The sequence below is a fragment of the Hirundo rustica genome, chromosome 15 (assembly GCF_015227805.2).
Source record: "Hirundo rustica isolate bHirRus1 chromosome 15, bHirRus1.pri.v3, whole genome shotgun sequence".
Lineage (NCBI taxonomy): Eukaryota > Metazoa > Chordata > Aves > Passeriformes > Hirundinidae > Hirundo > Hirundo rustica.
Genome location: NC_053464.1, coordinates 11,870,169 through 11,891,283, shown reverse-complemented (window position 1 = coordinate 11,891,283; position 21,115 = coordinate 11,870,169). Strand labels below are relative to the sequence as shown.

The following is a 21,115-nucleotide window of genomic DNA, read 5'->3' as shown; positions in this document are numbered from 1 at the left end:
TGTTTTTTAAAGTGAGAAAAACGGCATGTTTATTTGCCTGCTTCCTATCTGCATATTTGGTCTCTCTGGAGAGATTTCCTCAAAGTATTCTAGAATTGGAAGTGTCCTATGAGATGGCTCACGTGAAGGAATGATGCTGCTTTATGGCTTGAGCTTTGCTGCATTTCTGAAAGACAGCCCATGAAAATGGTTACTTGGGGCTCCTCCCAAAGTGATCATTTCTACTTTGGCTCTTGTGGTCTAAGTGCAGTGTTGACTTTGGACCTTGAGACGTCTTGTGGAAAGTCAAATACAAGGAAACACGTAGGAGAAGTTGGTTCTGGGCAGGATGAAGGACACAAGGGAAAATGGAAGAGCGGTAAATCCTTGGTTTGGTGTTGAGATCCCGGAGCTGATGGCTTATTCCCATCACCTTGTGTCAGAAACCCAGCCATGTGTTTTGACATATTGTTTCATATAGGAAAAGGGACACAGAGAATGTGTTTGAAAGAGGATTTTCCTTACTGCAAGTGCTCACAGAGTTCTGTTAGGAGACATGCTTGTTTACCACCTTTATTCATATAAATCATGTAAAACTGATTTACCCAAACAACCTGCTGTGTGTGTTGTTACTTAAAATGAAATAAAACCCCAAACCATTGAAGACCAGGGAATGTAGATTGCAAACTGAACAGAAAATGCTTTAGACTTGGGCAGCAGGGATTTTTTTTATTATTAAAAAAAAAAAAAAAAGAGTGATGATAAGCCCAGAGCTGTCCATCTTCATGAGTGCTGTTAGCTCAGAAGTGTTGTAAATCTACTGCCCAACCTCTCTTTTCCTTGGATGTCCCAATGAATGTCAGTCACAAAAACAAATAGAGCCTGTCAGACTTCTTCCCCTAATCTTCTGGAAAGTTGGACAGAAGTTTAATTACAGTGAAGTGTCTTTTATCTGACAGAGAGAGAAGTGCTAGCTTTTTATTAGGCTTTATGAGTTATTTTGTGATCAAAAGAAGCACTTAATGTCTAATATAGGACTAGGTAGGGATTTTTTTTCTTCCTTCGTTCATCTATATGGCACATTGCACCTTGATTTATACATGGAGGTGTCTGTGTACCTAATACCAGACAAATGTTTATTCACAGTGCTTGAGGGCAATATTAACTGCTGGCAGGTTCTGCATTCGTTTTACAGAGTGAGATGATGAAGAATTGACTGTAGATGCTGCTTTTCTTTTTCTCCAAAATGCATCTTTCCTGCACTTCTATACCAGAAGGTACTGACAGTGTCTCATTAAGTGACCAATCTACATATTCATATAGTAAGCTTATAGAGAAACATCTGGTTATTCATGACTCTAATTAGGTAGATACAAAGCTTCTCTGTTTTTGTTTTTTTTTTTCCTATCATATAGTTAGCAGAAAATAGGACAGCAAAAAATAATTTAACCAAGACATTGACTTATGCTTCCAATTTGAAAAACATGGGATTTTGCCCAGACCTTTGCTTTTCATGATTGTGCCATTTTTAGTCTGATTTCCTGAGGAAGTGAGGCTTATTACTGTGCTTTGTGTATGTATGTAGATGAGATTTGTCTGTGCCTACCCTACACTTTTGAACTTGCAAGTTGTGTTCTGTCAGGCTTGGCAGATGGTGGAGGTCTCAAAAAGAGTGAATTTCAGCAAGTTTAAGGCAGTCAGATCTCCATCTCCAGGAGGAGATCTCCATCCTGAGGCCATGCCCTGAGGTCATGTCAGGGATCAGAGCCCTGCAAGCAAAGAGACCCTTGGGAATGTCCCATTGTCAGGAAGGCTCCTTGGGAGATCAGGCAGCACTGAGGGAGCTCTGTCCTCACACCATCATTTTTGTCCATCAGTTTTGCTATTCGATGCTCTCCAAAGGCTCCTGGCATTTGAGAATAGCCATGGTAATGTTGTTGGTATCATTTTCTTGCTTTTCATGTTTCATGTCATTTTGGTATGAGAAAAAGAATTCTGCTTGGGTCAGGAGTCACCTTTTGAGAGGGAAATCCAGTGGAAACCAGGCAACTTTGGTTCTGGAGCTCATGGAACATTCTCTCTGTATTTAAAAAGGAAATATGTAGAAAAAGCTGAAAAAAGCAGCTTAGAGGAGGTAGGCAAATCTATAATGATACCACTGTCTCAGCCTGGAGCTCTGAGGAGACTGTAGAGTGCAAAACCAGTACAAATATTTCTCCTTGGTTTCTTACCTTTTATTTGACTGTGCTTCTGGGAGAACATTCAAGAATAATCTGTGAGAGCACTCTGTTCTGTGCTCTGATCACTTCTAATGATTAAAAAAAAAATAATTTAGAAGCTTTTAGAAGCTGTTTAACTCCGTTTTTAATAGTTCTCCTTGTTCCAGGCTCATGCTTGACCCTGATGTCTGTGCATCTCTGTTACTGGAATGAATGATGGCTTTCATTTGTTAGTGCTCATCTGGAGATGCTGATTCAGCATTCCCTTGGTAGCAGTGGGCATTATTGACCAGGAAAATGTGTTAAAATAAGCCGCTAATTTGGTAGGAAGCACAGGCTGTTCTTAGTAGTGTGTGGTACAGCAGGCACCGTGCTTGGAGCTGCACTGTAAAAGTTAGGGAAGGAGAAATGTGCCTTGCATCTCTCCTGTGCATGACTCACATCTACACTATAAATCTTTCACTTCTGCAAGATTAAAATTCCTAAAAATTCTAGCTGAAATAGATGTATCTTAATACTAGTCCAGGGTTCTCAGAAACCAGAATGAATATTTAGATATTGAAGTAGTTAGAAGTCAAAACTTATTATTTCTTTTCATTGATCATAGCATCTCTCTGCTAAGAATAAATTAATGATGTACAGGAGGCTGATGGGCAAAGGAGAGTGCCCCACATCCACGTTGTATTTGTGATACGAATGCAGAGGGAGGAGTTGTAATCTCAGCTGTGCACTAGGCAGCAGTACAGAAATATTCTACTTTGAAACCAGTAGTATTATGTAAAACCATACATTCAGCCTGCTGCCAAGCTTTGTGTAGAGCTCTGGGAATTGTAGTGCTTTAAGATTTCCTGTTCTTTGGGATTTGTCTTTTATTGCCTCTGCAATGTGGCAGTATGCCTTGGAAAGTTTGAAGTGAGTTGGAAAGAGCAGGGCCAGTCAGTTTGGTGATATCTTTGGAATCGGTGTTGAAGTCACCAGGGTGGTTCCATAAATGAGGAAGATGAATGGAGCCCAAGAAATCTGGGTTCAGTTTGTGGAGTGTTTTCCTGGGTGCTGAGTCACTTTAGCCAGTGACACGAGTTTCTCACTTTCTCACCTCATGAATGAAAACAAACGTTACATCCTGCCTACTCTGCACCTTACTATTTTTAAGGCAAATAAAACACATTCATTCCTATCCTGTTAAGAATTTTTTGTTCCTTCCTCCCCCAAATACACATCTGTTTCTTCCCATACGGTATCTTAAAATGACTGTAGTGACCACGGCTCCTGAACTGTGTGTTTCATGAGAAGACATCAACAGTCAAACAAGGCTGTGTTTAACAGTTTTGTCTCTTAATTTGTAATGCTAGAGCTGCAATACAGCTTTCCTGAGCAGCCACGGGAAGCCAGAGGAAGATTGGTGGCAGAATGCAGAATGAATTTTCTGTCTTTTTATACTCATTTATTCGAACACCTACTGTAGCTGCTGTAATAACAGAAGTTTCAAAGACTATGGATTTTTCTAAAGTACTTTATGGTACTGTTGATGTTGTTTATTTTGAGCAGATTGATGAGGACAGCCAGAATACACTGAGACATTTTACCAAGGTAAATGTGAATTCTATAGGATTTTTTAAACCCGCTGTAAAGTGGTGTCAGTTCAAATACTGCACAGAACATGGTTATGTCTGAAAAATAGATTGTTTGGCCTGAGATGTCTCAATCAGTTGATCATATCTGCACGTACACTTTGTTCAGCTCCATAACTAACGTCTTCTTGAACAATTTCTCATCTGGATCACATCCTCTCTACTGCCTGCTGCCTTCAGGCTGCTGTTATTGGTATTTTCATTATGTGTTTAATATTCTTTGTGGCTGCTTGTATGCACATGTGAATGTATAGAGCAAAATACTGAAGGTATATCACTGGTGGTGGTGGGAAGGCATTTTTAATTAGTCATAAATATTCTGCTGTCAAAGTTTTATCATCAATACAAAAGAAATACTGCTCGGAAAGTTTATTCAAGAAGTGAGCTGCTTGTCTTTTTTAGCTGCGTAAGGCAAAAAAAAAACAAACCCCAACTTGTCATAAATTGCAGTCAACCCCCCTCCCAAAAAGCAGCTTTCTCTCGCTGCTCTGAAAGTTAAATGACTAATGTGCATAATTTATTTGAGCATCTGTGCTAAAAACTTGCATACCAAGTTTTAGTTCAATGTGATCAACAATGGCGAAAATTAGGATTTATCATGGAAATGCTGACGGATGTGAACATGTGTAGGCTAAACCGGTGCCTGACAAACCTTCTTATTGTGCAATGCTAATGGTGAAACACAGTTTTTTTTTTTTTTCCTGCTCTAATTGCATTTCCCCACCCCCCTTCGGCTGCCTAATTTGCTGCTTTTCAAAATTCGGTGGTTTTAGCTGCGCTTCATATTTGGATTCCTGCTTTTTCTGGAGTCTGCATAAAACCTCCTAAGTTGTCTTGTGATATTTCTAAGCGTAAGATCCCCTGAGCTGCCTGGCTGAGCATCAGCATCCTGAGCTCGGGCTGGGGCTTTGCAGTAACTGCAGGAGAACAGGAGATGGTGCCGGCAGCCTTGGCAGCTGCTCTGCCTTCCCTCCCCTCCTCCTCCTCCTCCTCTGCCTTGCACAGCCAGGCTGCTGTCACCAGCGTTATAAATTCTGGAGCCAATTAGCTAAAAAATGCTACAAGTGAAAGGAAGGAGAAGAAGCTGTAGAACATCTTGATGTGAATATGGCTGTTTGAGAAACTCTTCCTGTGGAACGGTTTGGGTTGGAAGGGACCTTAAAAATCACGTTTCCAACCCCCTGTCGTGGGCAGGGGTGCCACTCACTAGACCAGGGTCCAATCCAATCTGGTCTTTGAACACTTCCAGGGATGAGACATCCACTGCCTCTCTGGGCAGCCTGTTCCAGTGCTTTACCACCCTCTGAGTAAAGAATTCCTTCCTAACATTTGCTCTAAACCTGCCCTCTGTCAATTTAAAACCATTGTTCCAGGTCTTATCACTTTCTACCTGTATAAAAGTTCCCTCTCCTCCTTTTATAAGCCCTCTTTAGGCACCTGAGGGCCACAATAAGGTCTCCCCAGAGCCTTCTCTTCTCCAGGCTGAACAACCCCAGCTCTCTCAGGCTGTCTTTGTAGGAGAGGTGCTCCAACCCTTGGGACATCATCCTGGCTCAGTTGTACCCTTTGCTGCAGCTCTGGTGCAGCCTTTGGTGAAGCATCAGATACATTTGAGCATCTGGTTAAGGAAGGAGAAGCTGGTTTGGAGGAGTCAAGGCAAGGCCTTCTTAGGAAACTGTGCTGATAAAGTCTTATCTTAGATATTGGAAAGATCTTGGCTGTATTCATGCCTTGTTGGTGCTTCCTCCTTTCTCCAGTCTTGTCCACCAGATTTCTTGTTGAAGAAAATTTATGATTAAATTTCCAAAGTCAGACCAATTGCTTAGTTCTTGCATGGGCATCACAGAAGGGAAATGTGTTTATAGTCAGTTCTCTCTCTGTCTCTGTTTGAAGCAGTATTTGGTGTGTTTTCAGGCAGCAGTGGCTCAGCCATGCCCTGTTCAGGTGAAATGCTGACAGTTTCTCAGTGCAGTCATTCTGTTTCAGGAAGGTGTCCCTCCTTAGGAAGGAGAGGGGATAGAGTTAGAGATGAGTTTAGAGAGGATGCATCCTGCTGATCCAGTTATTTTGTTGCTGGTGACTTGTTTTTGTTCTGTTTTTCCCTTAACTTGTGGTGGGATGCGATGTTCAGAGGGCCTGTTGGGGCTGGATGTGTGGTCAGAAAGAAGGCTGGGGCATGGTGATCTGTTGGAGTTCAGAAGAGTGTTCCAGCAAAATGTAATTTCCTTGTCATATTCTGTGTATGGGCTGTTTTTTGCATATTTTCAATTTTTAAAACAATGTCCATATTCATAACTTTTAAAATATGTTCTCACTGTTAAGAGATGGAAACCAGTAACAAAAAAAACCCACACACACACAAAACCCCCATCAAAACCCCCACAACAAATCCCCCAAGCTTTCCTTTTATTGAAGCAACAACAATCAAATTCTTATGACTGGAATAACTACTGAAGAGGCTCTCTGTTTCTCAGCCAGAGAAAGCTTTTGAAATATTTATGGAAATAAACCAAAACGTGTCCTTTCTGACTGTACAAATAAGAGATTATCAGATCTAGCCTATGGCAGTTGCAGTACATACCGTCCAAAGCATCTACAACTAATAAAGTAGAGCGTATGCTTTTAAAAAATGCTGTGAGGTTTTGGGTTTTTATTTTTTTTTAATGGGACTCTACTGAAAAGCAGATTTCCATGGATTATCCTAATGAAAAAGTCTTTTTGCACCTTGCATTGGAGGTAAAAATTGTTACTGAGGCAATACATTAATTGACTTTTTAAAACCAGAAGCATCATTTATGTTGATGCATCTTTATCTGCTTAAAGAGCAAGACTGAAGTCGCTTTGTAGCTCTTTCTGCGGTAGCTGGGAGTGTGGAGCAGGGCTGCTCCCATCCCCTCCTGTCGAATCCTGTGCCACCAGGGACAGAATTGCAGCACAGGTTGTCTGGCCGTGTCACACTCCCAATTTACTGCGTTGAACTTGCTCATCTGGGTCTTACACCTTGCTTTTCACTCTGCAACTCTTGCTCTGGTGTGAGAATTGGAGCTTGTTGAAGTCAGAGTGCATTTTGATGATTCACAGAAGAATCAGCAGAGCCAGGTTTGTAAGGAGTGATACCTTTTATTAGCCCCAGTGATAGGATTAGCAGGCAGACATTGGTGTGGGCACACAGCCAACGCTCACATCTGATGGAGAGGGAAAAGCCTTCCAGCTAAATGCAGGTTGAGAACAATTGCTCTGAGTTTAACTTGATTAATCAATTGGACAATTTGAGAGAGAAGATGGTGGGCACACGTGGGACAGGAATCAGAGGAAATGGAGGGGCTGTTAGCACCCATGAGAAAGAGATTGTCCAATTTGTTCTGATAGCAGGGTTTGGGTACTTGGAGAAGACAATTAGTAGAATGAACTTTCTCCTTATCGAAGGAAATATTTGAAAGCAAATAGTGTGTGTCATGTTTTTGTTGGAGCCTCATCCTGTGCTTCACTGAGTCAGCACTGGCTTGTCAGCCTTGCAGTTAAGGGACTAGGACTGCAATTTTATATTATCTGAAAATACTATTTTCTAAACTGTCAATAAAATAATTTTGCTATATTGTTTGACTTATCTCCTCTGAGCACTCAGGTGCAGCAGCAAGTCTGAACTGCCAATACAGTGACTGCTGAATGAGTTTTGCTTTGTTTGTCCCAATACTTTCTAGGATTAAGTTGTTGTTCCCTGAGCCCTGCTGCGAGTGCTCTGGGCTCTGCTGGCTCTGGGAAAGGCCAGCTGCAGATACCAAGGGGGATATTGGTGCTCATGGCAAAATCTGTCGTCAGTTTTGGACTTAACAGCAGCGTAATTAACTTTTTTAAAAAAACCTTTTAATTGTGTCCTGTTAATACAAGTGCACCTGCTGTTGTGTTACCTTGAATGATGTGCAGTTTGTGCAAAGCCATGGGTGGTAAGTCTCTAGCTCGCCTATTTGAGAGTAACATGATGTCTTTTAAGTGTATTTGTCAGATTTTTTTCTTTCCTGATTACATCCAAAAAGGGGGAAAAATGCTGATAATAACTGTGATTATAAAACCCCAAGTAACAGTAAGATAACCTGGGGCAGAGTAGTGCCTAAAAATACTTGTCGTTTTTAAGCTAATTACATTTTATATTGCCAGTGACCTTTTGGAAACCTTTCATTTACATGGATTGCTGATGCCTCCAAGGAAATGCCTTTATGCAGAGAGAAAATGCATTCCAGTCATCTCCTCAAAGCAGAATGCAGGTCTGCTGTCTGTAGAATGTGCCCTTTCTCAGAAGGACTTCATAGCAGGCTTGTTCTGAGCTCAGGGGGAGCTTTTTGTGGTGGAGCACCCAGGCTGTGTCATCTCACCAAGCTGCTGCTTGAAGGTGAGGGCTCTGCGTATAAACAAGGATGGGGGACATTCTTGAACTTACAGAAATACTCATTAATACTTAAAGGCAGAGGAGACTTGAAATTCATTCTGACTCCCTTGGGAAATTTGTGGCTCAGTGGCAAACTTATGAATGATGAACTGTGGGCCTTGTTTCAAACATATGAGCCAAATATAAGGCAGAAATTCCTCACTTTGTGCAAGCTTTTAATTTGCATTTTTTTAATGTGATGTTGAAGTAATTCACATCTTCCCTGAATGAATGTTGAAGGTCTTGAACTGAACACAGGAGAGTGAGACTGGATGAAGTTTGTGTAGTTTCTCCTTTCCCATCCTCTGAAGATGGGTATCTAATTCGTGAATGAGAGCTGAACAAGAGAGAGCAGATTTGTTGCAGCTCCCCTGGATAATGTAGCTGTCATTGAGGCTGACAGAAGTTGCTGTGTCCTTCTCCTTGCAAACCCAGCAGTCCTGGTCAGACAGCCTCCGACTTGATTGTTTTGATGTTTTAAAAATAAAGTGAGTGGCATCTTTTGTTAATGTGTACAGACTTTGAAGAAGTTCCTCTTGTCCTTAAAGAAGTGAATCAAGCCAAGGACTCAGTGTAGATGGTACCATGTTTGATCAGTCAAGCTAATTTTTAACTTTTTTTTTTTCACAGCACTATTAAAGAATAAGTTACCTTCTCTAGTTACCTTACTTCAAAGAAGTAAACCACCATCATTGTCTCTGCTGCAAGATACTGAAGCACATTCTTGAAACAGGAGAACTGGACATAAAAATTCCATGAGACTTGGCTGATTGTTACCAATCCCATACTGGGATTTAGGCCACTAAGTACTCATCACTGTATCAGGAGAGGCTTATGTGGAGGTCAGGTGAAATGCAGAAAATTTGGGACCAACAGAAGTCCTGCAGCAGAGATGAACCAGGGCTTGTAAAAATGCTTTTCTCATAAGGAGGCTGATGGTGTAAGCAATGTGTGTCAGCTGTGTTTTCACACCTGACCTAGCCTGGAGCCTCTCTGAAGTACAGTAAATGTTATTTATGTTCTCCCCAAGTGTGTACAAGGATATGTGTAACTGCTTGTGGTCAATGATGTGGTGCTTTTTAATGTGTTAAAGCTGCTTCAGGTAAAGAGGGAGAGGCTGGATGGAAATTGAGAGACCTCTGTAAGACAGGACTGCAGAAACATTTAAAACTCAGTGGACCTTTGGAAGCAATTTTGTTCTGGGCTCTGATTTTGACCCAGAACTTGTGTGTAATGTTAGGCAAGTCAGCACAATCTGTCCTCTGGCTGGTGAGAGTTAACAAACCTTGTGACAGAATTTACCAGAGCATGTCTTTGTCACTGCTTGTGCAGGGCTTTCTCAAAGAGCAATTTGTGCCACTTGCAAATCCTAAAGCTTTTGCCTATGCCCCAAACAGATTTTTTTTGAATTATTCCAAAAATAAACATGAGAGAAAGCAGGTGAATTTTGTTTTGCTTCAATCAGCTTTGTATCCCATTCATCAAATAGCATCCTATTAAGAAAACTGTGGGAACCCTCCTAAGGAAGAGAAGAAGCTGGCAGTATTCCATGGTCCTGGAATAGACCACTATGCAAAGAAATGCTGCCCTAGTCCCCTGAAAAGTCCATGCTTGTACTTTTGGAGTGACAGAGACAGAAGAGTGGTGAGAGCAGTTTTGTTTTGGCACTGCAACAGGGATTTGTTACAACACTCAAAAGTTTGGCTTCGGTGTGGATTTGCTGGTTTGCCTTATGCATTTTAAAGGTATCGAGTGAGGAAAAAACAGAGAGCAACCTGTGAAGATGGTGAAGGGTCTGGAGGAGAAGCCATGCAAGGAGTGGCTGAGGTCTCCTGGTTTATTCAGCTGGAGAAGGGGAGACTCATGGGGGCTGCAGCTCCTCCCCAGGGGCAGCACAGCTCCGATCTCTGCTCCCTGTGAGCAGGGACAGGACCCAGGGAACGGCTGGAGCTGTGTCAGGGGAGATTTAGAGTGGATATCAGGAAAAGGTTCTTCACCCAGAGGGTGCTGGGTTCTGCCCAGGCTCCCCAGGGAATGGTCACAGCCACAAGGCTGCCAAAGCTCAAGGGATGCACAGGGTGGGATTGTTGTCTGTGCAGGGCAGAATCTGGACTCAATGATCTTTGTCAGTCCCTTCCAACTCAGGATATTCTGTGATTCTAAAAAGTACACGTTCCAACTCCAGCTTCTGCAGAAGAGGGGTGGAGTGTGAAGAGAAAAAGTGTGGCATTACTGCCAAACCATCTGCAGCTGAGCAAAGCCACATGTGAGAGTAAATCATCAATATTTCAGATCACCACTTTGATAAACAAATTTTAAAAAGTGAGAATGAAAACCTGAGGAAACAAAGCAGAAGAGTGAGTCTGTGTGCGTTAATGTCCCTTGAGCCCCTAGCAGGCAGGAGAAAAGGTTGTTAGAATTCTAATTTGAATTCAAATTCCTTTTGATTTTGTAGTCCATGCCAATTCTGTGTATATTGTCACTGGAAAGTGAGCACGGAATGCTTGAGACTCCCTTACCTTGATGCTTGGCTAATTTTATGGCCCTCCCATATTTTGTAGCTGTAAATGTTGCATACTTTATTGCATTTAAACTGGTTTTAATATAGTAGGTCATAAAAATTAAGAAAGGAGTGGTAGTGTCCACGGCAGTGTTGCATTTAGTTCAGGGAGGATGCTGGCAAGTCACTGAAAGGCTTAAACTGCAACTCCAGGATCATCTGCTTAGTGAAGCCAGTGCAGAAATAAAAACCCCCAACCTGTCACAGCTGAGAATGGATTTCATTGTTAAAAAATTCCTCCTTTTCCTTTCATCTAAGGAGCTGGTTTTTGCGTTGAGGCATCGATCCCAGTGTGAGGAGAGGAGGGAGGCTGTTTCTTTCCTTTTCATAAAAAGGTTCAGCAAGTTCTGTACACTGCATAGCTGTACATATATATATATATATTTAATATATTTATGTACAATACGGTGTAGCTGGGAAACTTCCTAGCTAACTGCTGAGGAGCAGCTCTAGTTTATCTGTTAATTGCAATTATTCTACCTGCAACCCATAAGTCTTTATGATTTCATACATCTGCTTCCAGGAGGTTGATTACTCCTGCTGCATTAAAAGCTGAAATAGCATGGGAAGGTAGGCACTTACTGCGGGATGGTTCCATGGACGTGTTTGACATTTCTTAACTGTTGAGCATTTGGCTTTGAAACTTCCTTCAGAGAGTGGCAGGGCTGATGTCTGATCTCCACATGGGTCACAGCTTCATTTAATACCTTTTGACATTAAAACTGTTTGAGAACTGATGCCTGTGGTTTTGTCTGCTCTGATTTCATCATGGCTTAACAGTTGGTAAACGTTCCTGTAAAATGTTTATGGTGGTTTCTCCAAGTGACAGCTTCAGTTCCCACATCCTGAACTTGTATCTCAGCAGCTGCTTCCCACCAACCTCCACGTTCAGCGCAGACTGGGAGCTGCAGAGGAGCCAGAGGCTGAGAACACTTGCTTGGATCCTTTATCCCATATAACAACAGGGGCAATTTATTTTGCTGCTCCCATTTAAAGAACCAAAGAAAAAGTCTCTTAATGCCTCAGAATGATTACACCTGTTTGTCTAAGATGTCACAAAAGCAGAACTGGATGGAACACGGTGTCCACCTGAGGCACAGTTGGCACATTCACTAACCTGAAACCTTAATGTAAACTTGAACCGCTTTAGAGGCTGGCAGTAATGGCTGTGATCAGTCAGTTTGCTTTTTGTTTGTGCAGATGATGTTCAGAGAACCTGGACACAGAACCACACTAAATGACATTATTTTAATAATTCCTTTATAGCATCCATTTAATCATTCTGGGAGCCAGCACAGATGTATTTTGGAGTGTTCAAAGCAGGTATCCCATCACTCATTCAGCTTTATCTGCATCCAAACAAATATCTGGATAGCTAACTTTTTCTTTTTTTTTTTTTTTTTTTTTTTTTTTAAGTTACTTTCCCACTGCTCCTTGATTTCTACAGCAGGAAAAAAAAAGAAATCAAAAAGAAAATGAAAAAGCTGTGCCTCTGGCCCGTCCCTGTGCAAGGTGGGCTCTGCTCAGCACGGAACAGCATGAATTGGAGAGGAGGCTCTTCATATGGGAGTCAATCCAGCGTTTGGAATCTTACCTTTTTCTCTTCCTGGCACCCCCAACATTGTCCACTGTGAAGGAGAAATGAGGCTTGGAAATTGAGAGACCTCAATTGAGTGCAGGCCAGGAGTGTGTAAAAGGTACTAAAATAATATGCTTTGCAGCATGTGTTTTGGCAAGATGAGTTAATGTGTTTTACTGCTCCACAGTGGAAGTCACAGATTTCACTCAGGCTCTTTCCATCTGCCTTTAAATTGTGTCCACAATTTCATTTCTTCTGTTTTTCATTTCTTTCTTTTTGTCTCTTAGTTCTTGCAGCCCTTCATGTGTCCCATGTAACTTAAAGGTCTGCAATACCTTATCCAGTCTCTTTGAAATAAACTCTCTCACGTAGAAATTGCCGGCAGGGAGACCATTGGACGTGATGTAGCATTCATTTCTCTGCTGCACTGGGTAATGATTTCCTGGTTCCAGGAGCAGGAAATTAAAATTCTGGTGAGAGGATTTGCCCCCTTCCTCACTCAGCAAGGCCCCTGTGCCAGAGCACAATCACTTCCTCTGCAGGAGCAGGGGGAATGTGATACTGTGGTCATTCAATCAGAGGGAGAAATGCTTTAATCTCTGCTATTCTGTCTGATAAATGCTTCCTTCTTTGTTCTGAATTCAGATCTCTAGTGCTCCTATTGTTGCAGGGATTGGCGGAGAAAAGAGATCATCCTGTCCAGTTAAGTGTTCAGTGATGATGCCTTCCTTTATTCCCAGAGGTACTTTGTGATTTAGTAAGAGAAATGCAATTGCAAGAAGGGCAGAAAAAGCATAGGAAAGAAGTGGGACTATCTGGCAAATCCCAGCACAGCTTGTAATTTCCCTAAAACAAGGACAGCGTGCCTTGTGAGAGACTTTCATTTGCAAAAGCAGTGGAGATAGAGCAGCTTCTGCTCCAGCACGGGGTCTTTGCTCTGAATATTTGGGGTGCTCCATATTTATTGGGCAGATGAGTTTCTGAATTTCTGACCTGTGCAGCCTCTTCCTTTGTCGTGTGTTCCCCTTCCCTGCGGCAGCTGCACAAAGATGTGATGGATGGCTATTGACTTTGCTGCTTTCTTTTGCTCCCTTTGCTGTATTGACACGAGTTAATAGGGCAGAAGTGGAAGACAGACTGGGTACAAAGTGGAGAGAGATTTTATGTCAATAGGATTTGTAAGATAAGAAATACAGCATTAAGGGTGAACACACAGGAGAGTTAATAGCTAACAAACGACTCAATGTGTTGACAGGAGAAAAGACACTGACCAGGAGCCATAAACTCTTCCTCAATGAGAATATGTTCTCTTGTTTGGTGTGATGTGTTATTGGTAATTAGTTTTCTCAGCGCTGTCAAATGCTGAAAGATGGGTTGTTGTCTTTTATAATGCTGTTATAATGTTTCATTATCTTGGCTTTACGAGTTCTGGTTCGATTAGTTGATCACACCATTAGAGGAGAGTGCCTCCTTTTTTATTAATACTACTACATCCATATGCTCCCTTGATTTGGTCATATTAAAAGTGGAAATGAGCATGTTGAGTGAAATTTAAGCTCGAAGGTGATTGGAAATGGAAGGCAGAACAAGTTCTGACTGAGCAATAATAGTTCACCCAGCTTTAAAAGGCAGTAGATCATTTAAGCTTTTTAATAAATGGAGTGTGTATTCTAGAATTTTAAACCAGATATTAGTAAGGAGCCCCCCAGAAGGCTGTACATCCAAATGAAGAAAAAACATTTTATATGTTTCTTACGTTCAGTGCTTCTAAAAAACTCTGCTGATACGTAGCAGTAGTTTGAAAGGCTGAAGAAACACTTTCATTGGTACCAGGAAACAAGTTGAACATCTTAAAATGAGTTCTGTGCTACCACTGAACGTTGTTGGATCCTTAGAATGTTGCTGAATTACTGAAAGGAAACTGCCAGGGGCGAGAAGCAGCCCTGGAAAACAAATTGCAGCAGGTATTTGGAAACCAGCTAAATACACGTTCACTGGAAGATGAAAGGAGACTCTTCATATCTCTTATAATTATTAAAGAGAAGAGCTGAGCTGCTGGCAAAGTTATTTAGATGGGTTAACAATTGAAAAATGAGTAGTTTAGTTAAATATTGGAAAGCTAGAAATGAATGAGAGTTCTTAGACCAAGTTAATTATGCGTGGATGTGTTCTGTAGGTATGGGGGGGAAATGGCAAGGGGTATTTACTGGGCCAATTTTTCAGTTTGCCTTTTGTTTGGGAGCTTTTTTTAATGAGAAGGATGTTCAGTAATTTTCATTTGATTAATGTTTGTGGCATTTTAATGTTCTTTTAAAATGGGCATCTGCATACATTTCTAAAGGGCCCCTGCCTGGTTTGGCTCATGAAGTTCTTCTGTACTGGACTTGGGTAGAATTAGAAGAAGAAAAAGCATAATTTAGTGCACTGCAGGCCAAAATACTAAACCCATGTTAGAGACAAATAGTGGCATAAGCTGAAGAGTTCCATAGAAATAACCTTTCCTTTGTGACCTTCTTAGGAGAATGGAAACAAAGGCAACTTCTTTCTCTTCCCGCTTCAAGTGTCTTTTTTATTTTGGCTTAAAATCTTTATATCTAAACATGCAATAAATATGTTCCTGCCTGGGTTTCTGAAAATAAGAAATCCATTGGTGAAGGACATAGTTAGAGAGGCAGTAGGGAGCTTCAGCCTGTTGTTCCAGTGAGGTACATTACACTCAATGTGGCAGCTGGAAGTTTTTGTAGGCAGATGGAGCCTTTGGGGTAAGCAGAAATGGTGAATTCAGAACTGAGGATTTGAAGCTTGGGCTGGAGTTTGCACACAGTCACATTTCAGATGTGTGTTATGAATACTTAGTTCTGCTTTCTCATCTTTACCAGATGTTACATGACAAGGTGCAGATTGGTTGATAACCACAGTTTGTTCAGGAGAGCTGCAAGAAGTTAGTTCTTTAGAAAAAAAAACCCACCAAGATTAGTGATTTCTATTGAAATCTCTGATCATGGCCAAACAGCTGCTATTCCTCTAAAAGACCTTATTTTACAAGAGTGTTGTCATCAGGTTTATTTTCAGGGCTGTTATCAGTGCTTGGGGTGTGAACAAGTTCAGACACTGGGGAGACTTGTGTGAACTTCTCATATAATCATAACTTAATCCATTGACTGGAACCACACAGATATTTGTTTTTTAAGTCTTTGCCAAAGAGATGCTGGAAGTGACATTCTCCTGTTAGGTACCCTGACATTTGAACTGTTAATCATGATGGAATTTGATTTGGGCATTTAACTGTGCAAAGCTTTTCTGCCCTTTTGTTAATTAGCTGGATTATCCATCTATTAGACAGGATGCATGTTTATTTGCATGGACAGTCTCCATCTGGTTTGGGAATCTCATGCTGAGGTCAGTACCTTTGTTTCCAGATAATAGGAGATCTTGGTAAAGCATAAAATCCCAGAAAGGTTTGGGTTGGAAGGGACCTCAAAGATGATCTTGTTCCAGCCCCCTGCCATGGGCAGTGACACCTTCCACTAGCCCAGGTTGCTTTGTAGATGACAGGGATTTTAACCTTTCTGTTTAGAGTGGGTGATTGAACTATTTTGTCCTAGGCTTTGGCTTTAATACCATTTTTGCAAACAGATGCAGAGATGTTGAGGTATTTTTATTGAATGGATTGAATTGTTGCAGATTTTTCCTAGGGTATCAGACCAGTTTTTTTATCTAAGAACAGAAGAAAAATTTATTTTTGGAGTAGTTTCATTAGTCTTTGAGTTTGGATGTTCATTAGCCTCTGGCTACCTTGCTCACACAAGAGAGGGGGACAGGTCTTTTAAAGCCAGGGAGTTTTGTACAGAGGAAGGAGCAAGGACCTGGCTTTTACTCCAGCCAAAAGCAGTGACAGCTGGTTTGCTCTATTTAGTTTGTGGCAAGGAGAAGGAGCGTGTGTTCTGTAGCCCACACGTTCAGAAGGAACAGAATTTAGAGAGAAAGTCTGGGGAGGAGAGAGGAAGTGTGGGCAATGTAGGGCTGATGGGGGTGATGTGGGTGGATATTTGATTTGTTACTGTATGGGAGGGATTAGACATACAGCCACAGTCCAAAGGAAATTGAGCTTTGCTAGTTAGGTGGCTTTGTGGATTACAGGAGTATCTGATGTTGTGTGTGTGCATAAGGTAATTTAACATGGTCAGAGAAGGCTGCCTGGAAGAGGACCTGCTCAATAACATCTGTTTAAAAAGACTTGTATTTTTCTCCTGACGTGCATTCTGTGACTGAGCAGGTTAAGACCATAATTGATTTTCTTAAACCCTCTTTTTCTTAATGACTATGGAGCTAAAGAGAGACAATTCAGTACGGAGAATTTCACTTCGTGTCTTCCAAAGTTGAATCCATTGATTTTTCTGAGGATTAGCATGCTTGGTGTTGTGCTAATTATAAAGAACTTTGCAGCAGAAAATTGCAAAAGACTGTTGTGTTGGGTGGACTCAATTTACTCTATATTTTTGAACTGAATTCCTTTGACTTTAACTCATATTTTTAATGTTCCTTTTTCTTTGGCTCTAAGTGGCCATTTCATCCGTGTCTGCATGGCCTGCTTCACCACATCAAGGCTGTGGTTGCAGCAGGGATGCTTGACATCTGCTTTCTATTCCAAGTAAGAGCATTAGGAATGTCACCAAGGGACGGATACATGGACAGAAGCAAGAGAGGAAAAGTTCAGGCATTGGAGAAAGTAAGGTTTGATCCTTCAGAGAGCCCTATGATTGGGATTGACTGAGTTTGATTTCAAATTAACAACTAAAATCTTGCAGTTCCTCTTGCTCATTTATAATTTCTGGTGGTTATTCCCACTTCTGTGGCCTCCTTCCCCTTCTGCATCCTCTGTGCTTGTCTCACTTCCCTGGGGCAATGCCAGAGTCTCTGGTTTCTTCCCTGGTGGCCTCAGTGCTGCCTCTGCCATTGGGATCCACCTGCTTTGTGTGACAGAATGGGGAGCTACAGTGACAAGAAGCTAAGTGCCAGCAACCAAAAATAACCCCCAGTTTTCACTGCTGACTTTTATCAGTCTGTTCCCTTAAAAATGTGCTGAATGCTGCCAAGTGTTGCCACAACATATATGGCATTGTTAATGTTCGATAGAATTCCGTTGTTTAAAAAAGAAAAAGGCCACAGAGCTCTTGCAGTAGCCCTTGAATGTGTGCTCACCTGTTGGGGATTGAAATGGTACCTTTGAAGTGAACTTATACTGTGTTATAGTGCAGGAGAAACACTAATTTGGGAAGCCATGAAAGTACTGTTCTGTTTATTCTAAATGTTCTGTTGGAAAACTTCTGGGGGAGGATCCCTACAAGTACATCTATTAATCACTTCTACCCAGAAAAGAAATTTGTGAGATGTAATAAGCAATTGAATTAGATGAATCTCCAAAACAGTAAGATGCATTTCTTGAAGTGAGCTGGGCAAACACAGAATCCTTGGGAACCAGCAAGTGAAACGTGATCTGTGCAGATGTGCTCTTTATTTACCAGAAGATGCTCAGCTCCATGTGGGCAGACCTTTCTCACTTGGACCTAAGAAGAGAGGTTTTTCTAATTAAATAGCCTTTTTGTTGGAAAGCAGACCTGGGAAAGCATTTTTTGTGTGAAGATGTTCCCCTGTTGAGTCACTGCAGTGGGAGTGCTGTAAGATGGACATTCAAAGAGTGCTCTCACTACTGAGCTGAATTCTCTTAACCCTCATCTGATTATTAACATCTAATTTGTTTCAGAAAAGTGGGAGTAGCATGAGTGTGTTTTGCTCAAGCTGTTTAACCAAAGGAGTCAAGGGCTTGTCTGTTCCTCCTCAAAGCTGCTGCTGCCTCAATATTGTGGTTGTATTTAGTGCTGAAGACCCGTGAGAGACAATGAAAATGAGACATTTCTGGTTTTCTGCTTGAGAGCTTCCTGAGGTGATGCTGGTGCATCATATGTCTTGGAAGACTTGTGTCTGCCTTGATCACCCTTCAGTTTCACTGGAAAAAGAATTGTTCCCATAAAAATGAGGGAAAGCCCTGTACAGCACAAAGCTGCATGCTGGCTCTCTTCTCTACTAGTTTTCCTTAATATTGTGTTATAGATCTAAAGACATTAAATTTTATCTCTGGGGTAGTTTTGTTACTCTTTGGCTCCTTATTACCCTGAGTCCATCAGAGACAAGAGCTATTGTGTTGTTTCAGTTGCAAAACAAATCCACAAAGGAGTTATTATCTTAATTAGTTTGAAATGTAATTTCATTCAAGCTGTAACAAACAAGTAGGTACAAAAAAAAAAAAAAAAAGCAGGTAGTAGGGGAAAACAAGAAGGAATGATAATCCTTGCTGAGTGGACTCTGGTAAGTATAACTCGATGGTTGTTAAGTGTTTAACTGTTTTGGGTGTTGAAATCCTGTATCTGGCAAAAGCTCTTTTATAAATGAGACAGCAGAGACAGAGTTTTAATAGGTTAAATAAGCTGCCCAAGCAATACAGATTCATTTTGCATCACAAGAGCATACAGTTCTTCAAGTGCTCGGTAAACATTCACGTGTTTATTGTATTGCTCTCTGTTTCCCTTAGGTTGAGAGGGTGATGGATAGTAATAGTAGCACTGGCTAAAATCAGACTCAGTTGTTCTTCTCTGGAGAGTTGTTGCTTTGTATCTTTTGCGTTGTTAGAGACTTTTTCATATGCTGGTGTTTGGGGCTGAGTTTGTTTGCACCACTTCTGGGCCCAATGCTCAACTCCCAAGAGATTGTTGGATTTCACTAATCCTGTATAGTTAAGTCAGGTTATTTTTATTCCTTTTTAATCTCTCTCACAGGATTGAAGAAGTCCAGAACTGACTCCTTGCCAAATGATTCCAAAGGTTGTTTATGATAAAAAAAGCCATTTGGTATTTCTCCTTTATTTTCCCTTCAAAGGTCGTACCTTTCCTTGCCAGATGTGAAGGCCTTGTATAAAATTAAACCCTGTTTCCGTTTTTGGATAAAAATAACAATGCAGGAGGTATGTACTTAATGGCTTTGTGTATTCCCTGGGTGATTGCAGTAGCTCAGCTGCATCAAAAGCTGGCATTTAGCAGACCAAGTCCACAGTGGATTGGATCAATGCAGTGCAGAACTGAAGTCGGTGGAGTTGGATATAAATATATTTCTCCCTCCATAACAATTAAATGACATTTTTTCTGAAGATCCAGATTGTAACTATCTTTAAATACACAGTGTTTCATACAGACAGATCAGGTCTTCAGTTCATCTGTTCAGTGCCTGGAACAGCTTGATGCTAGGTAGCTTTTTTACAGCGATGAACTAATTTCACTCAAACCTTTCTCGTGTCAGATGCACATTATTGCTCTGCCTGTGTCCCTCTTGCCTTTGAGAAAAGCCTGTTTATATCAGATGTCTCCTTGTTTGTGCACTGCTGGCACATTGCTGCTGCACACAGACCTCAGACTCTCCCTTGGTTTCTTCTTTTAATGGGGTGCGACTGCTGCAGCTGGCATTTCACTCCTCTGCTCTTTATTCTGTGCACTGAGGAAAACTTCGGGTGTTAACCAGTGTTGAGTTTCATTTATTTATTTGTTCCAGGATTGTAAACAGATTTGCTTCCTGTGTGGGAGCAGAGCCAGGCACTTGCTTGATTTGTTACTTGCAGCGACACAGGAGCAGGGGGATCTGTCAACTCCCTGCAGGCAGCTGAAGCCAGTCTGGAATATACTTAATTGCTCTTTCACAGACTCCTCTTTGCCCAGGGTAACTTCAGAAAGAATGTTCTGAGTTTGCAGCAGTCCTTAAGATGTGGGCATTGTGGCAAACTTACTGCTATTTTAAACTGTTTCATAGGGGAAATGGGTACTGATGTTGTGCTGGCTCTCCATGTCTTTCATTTGTCCGTCTGATATTCCTGTCTTTAGATCCCAGACTGGCCTTTCCTCCTGAACTGCACCATTTCTCCTGCTCTGACACCTTCTGACTGAGCTGCTGTTTGTTCTCAGTCTTGGATATAATTTTTTGGGTGTGTGGGGTGTCTGTGTAGACACATCTGCTACAGATGTCACTATTTTTATCAAGTTGCTTTTACCAAAGTGCCAGATTTGCAGTCTCCGTTTTCCCCAGCGTTGTTGGTGATATTTGGGATTCCCTTTTATTTCCTGGCTTTTTGGAGATTTAAGGTACCCCTCACCCCCCAGTTTACCCTAAATTTAAACATAAATATTTCTGGGTTTTGTGAGGATGAACTTCAATGTGATAAATGATTACAAGGCTGAAGGAATATTGAATGTTTACCAAAACTAAGGGCATTATTTTGCATGTCTGCTTTGTGCCAGAGTGAAATAATTAGCGCAGGAACTGTATGATAAACTTGTAGTGACTCAACACAGTCATCTGATAATTTTAAAATGTTATTAAGAGATGACTCTTCAGGGGAATTGCTTAGAGCCTTGTGGAGTCTAATGATTTGTTCAGTGCCTTGTGGAGTCAGCTGAGCTGTTACCTCTGCCATGGTGCCATCCTATGGGATGGCCACGGTGATCCTGTTCCTGTGGGGCTGCCATTGATTTCAGGGCTGTGCCTCAATTCCTATCTTGCCATGTCATAATTTCACTCCTTGCTCGTTTTCAAGCCTTCCCTGGTAGCAAAGATCTGCTTCTAAGGTACATTTAAAGATCTAAACCCATCCAAATTCACAATTTTTTTTTAACAGTGTCAGAA

General features: G+C 41.4%; 1 protein-coding gene across 8 annotated transcripts in view; it reads left to right on the top strand.

Moving 5' to 3' along the window:
- MAD1L1 (mitotic arrest deficient 1 like 1) overlaps positions 1-21,115 on the top strand; it is a 346,645-nt gene that overhangs the window by 38,405 nt on the left and 287,125 nt on the right. The window contains exon 1 of one of the 8 annotated variants that reach the window (XM_040079079.2): positions 12,399-12,509. The exons of the other annotated variants lie outside the window; for them this stretch is intronic. The gene's annotated coding sequence lies outside the window, so the exon portion shown is untranslated. Of the gene's footprint in view, positions 1-12,398; positions 12,510-21,115 lie in introns of those variants that run through there. 8 annotated transcript variants of the gene reach the window in all.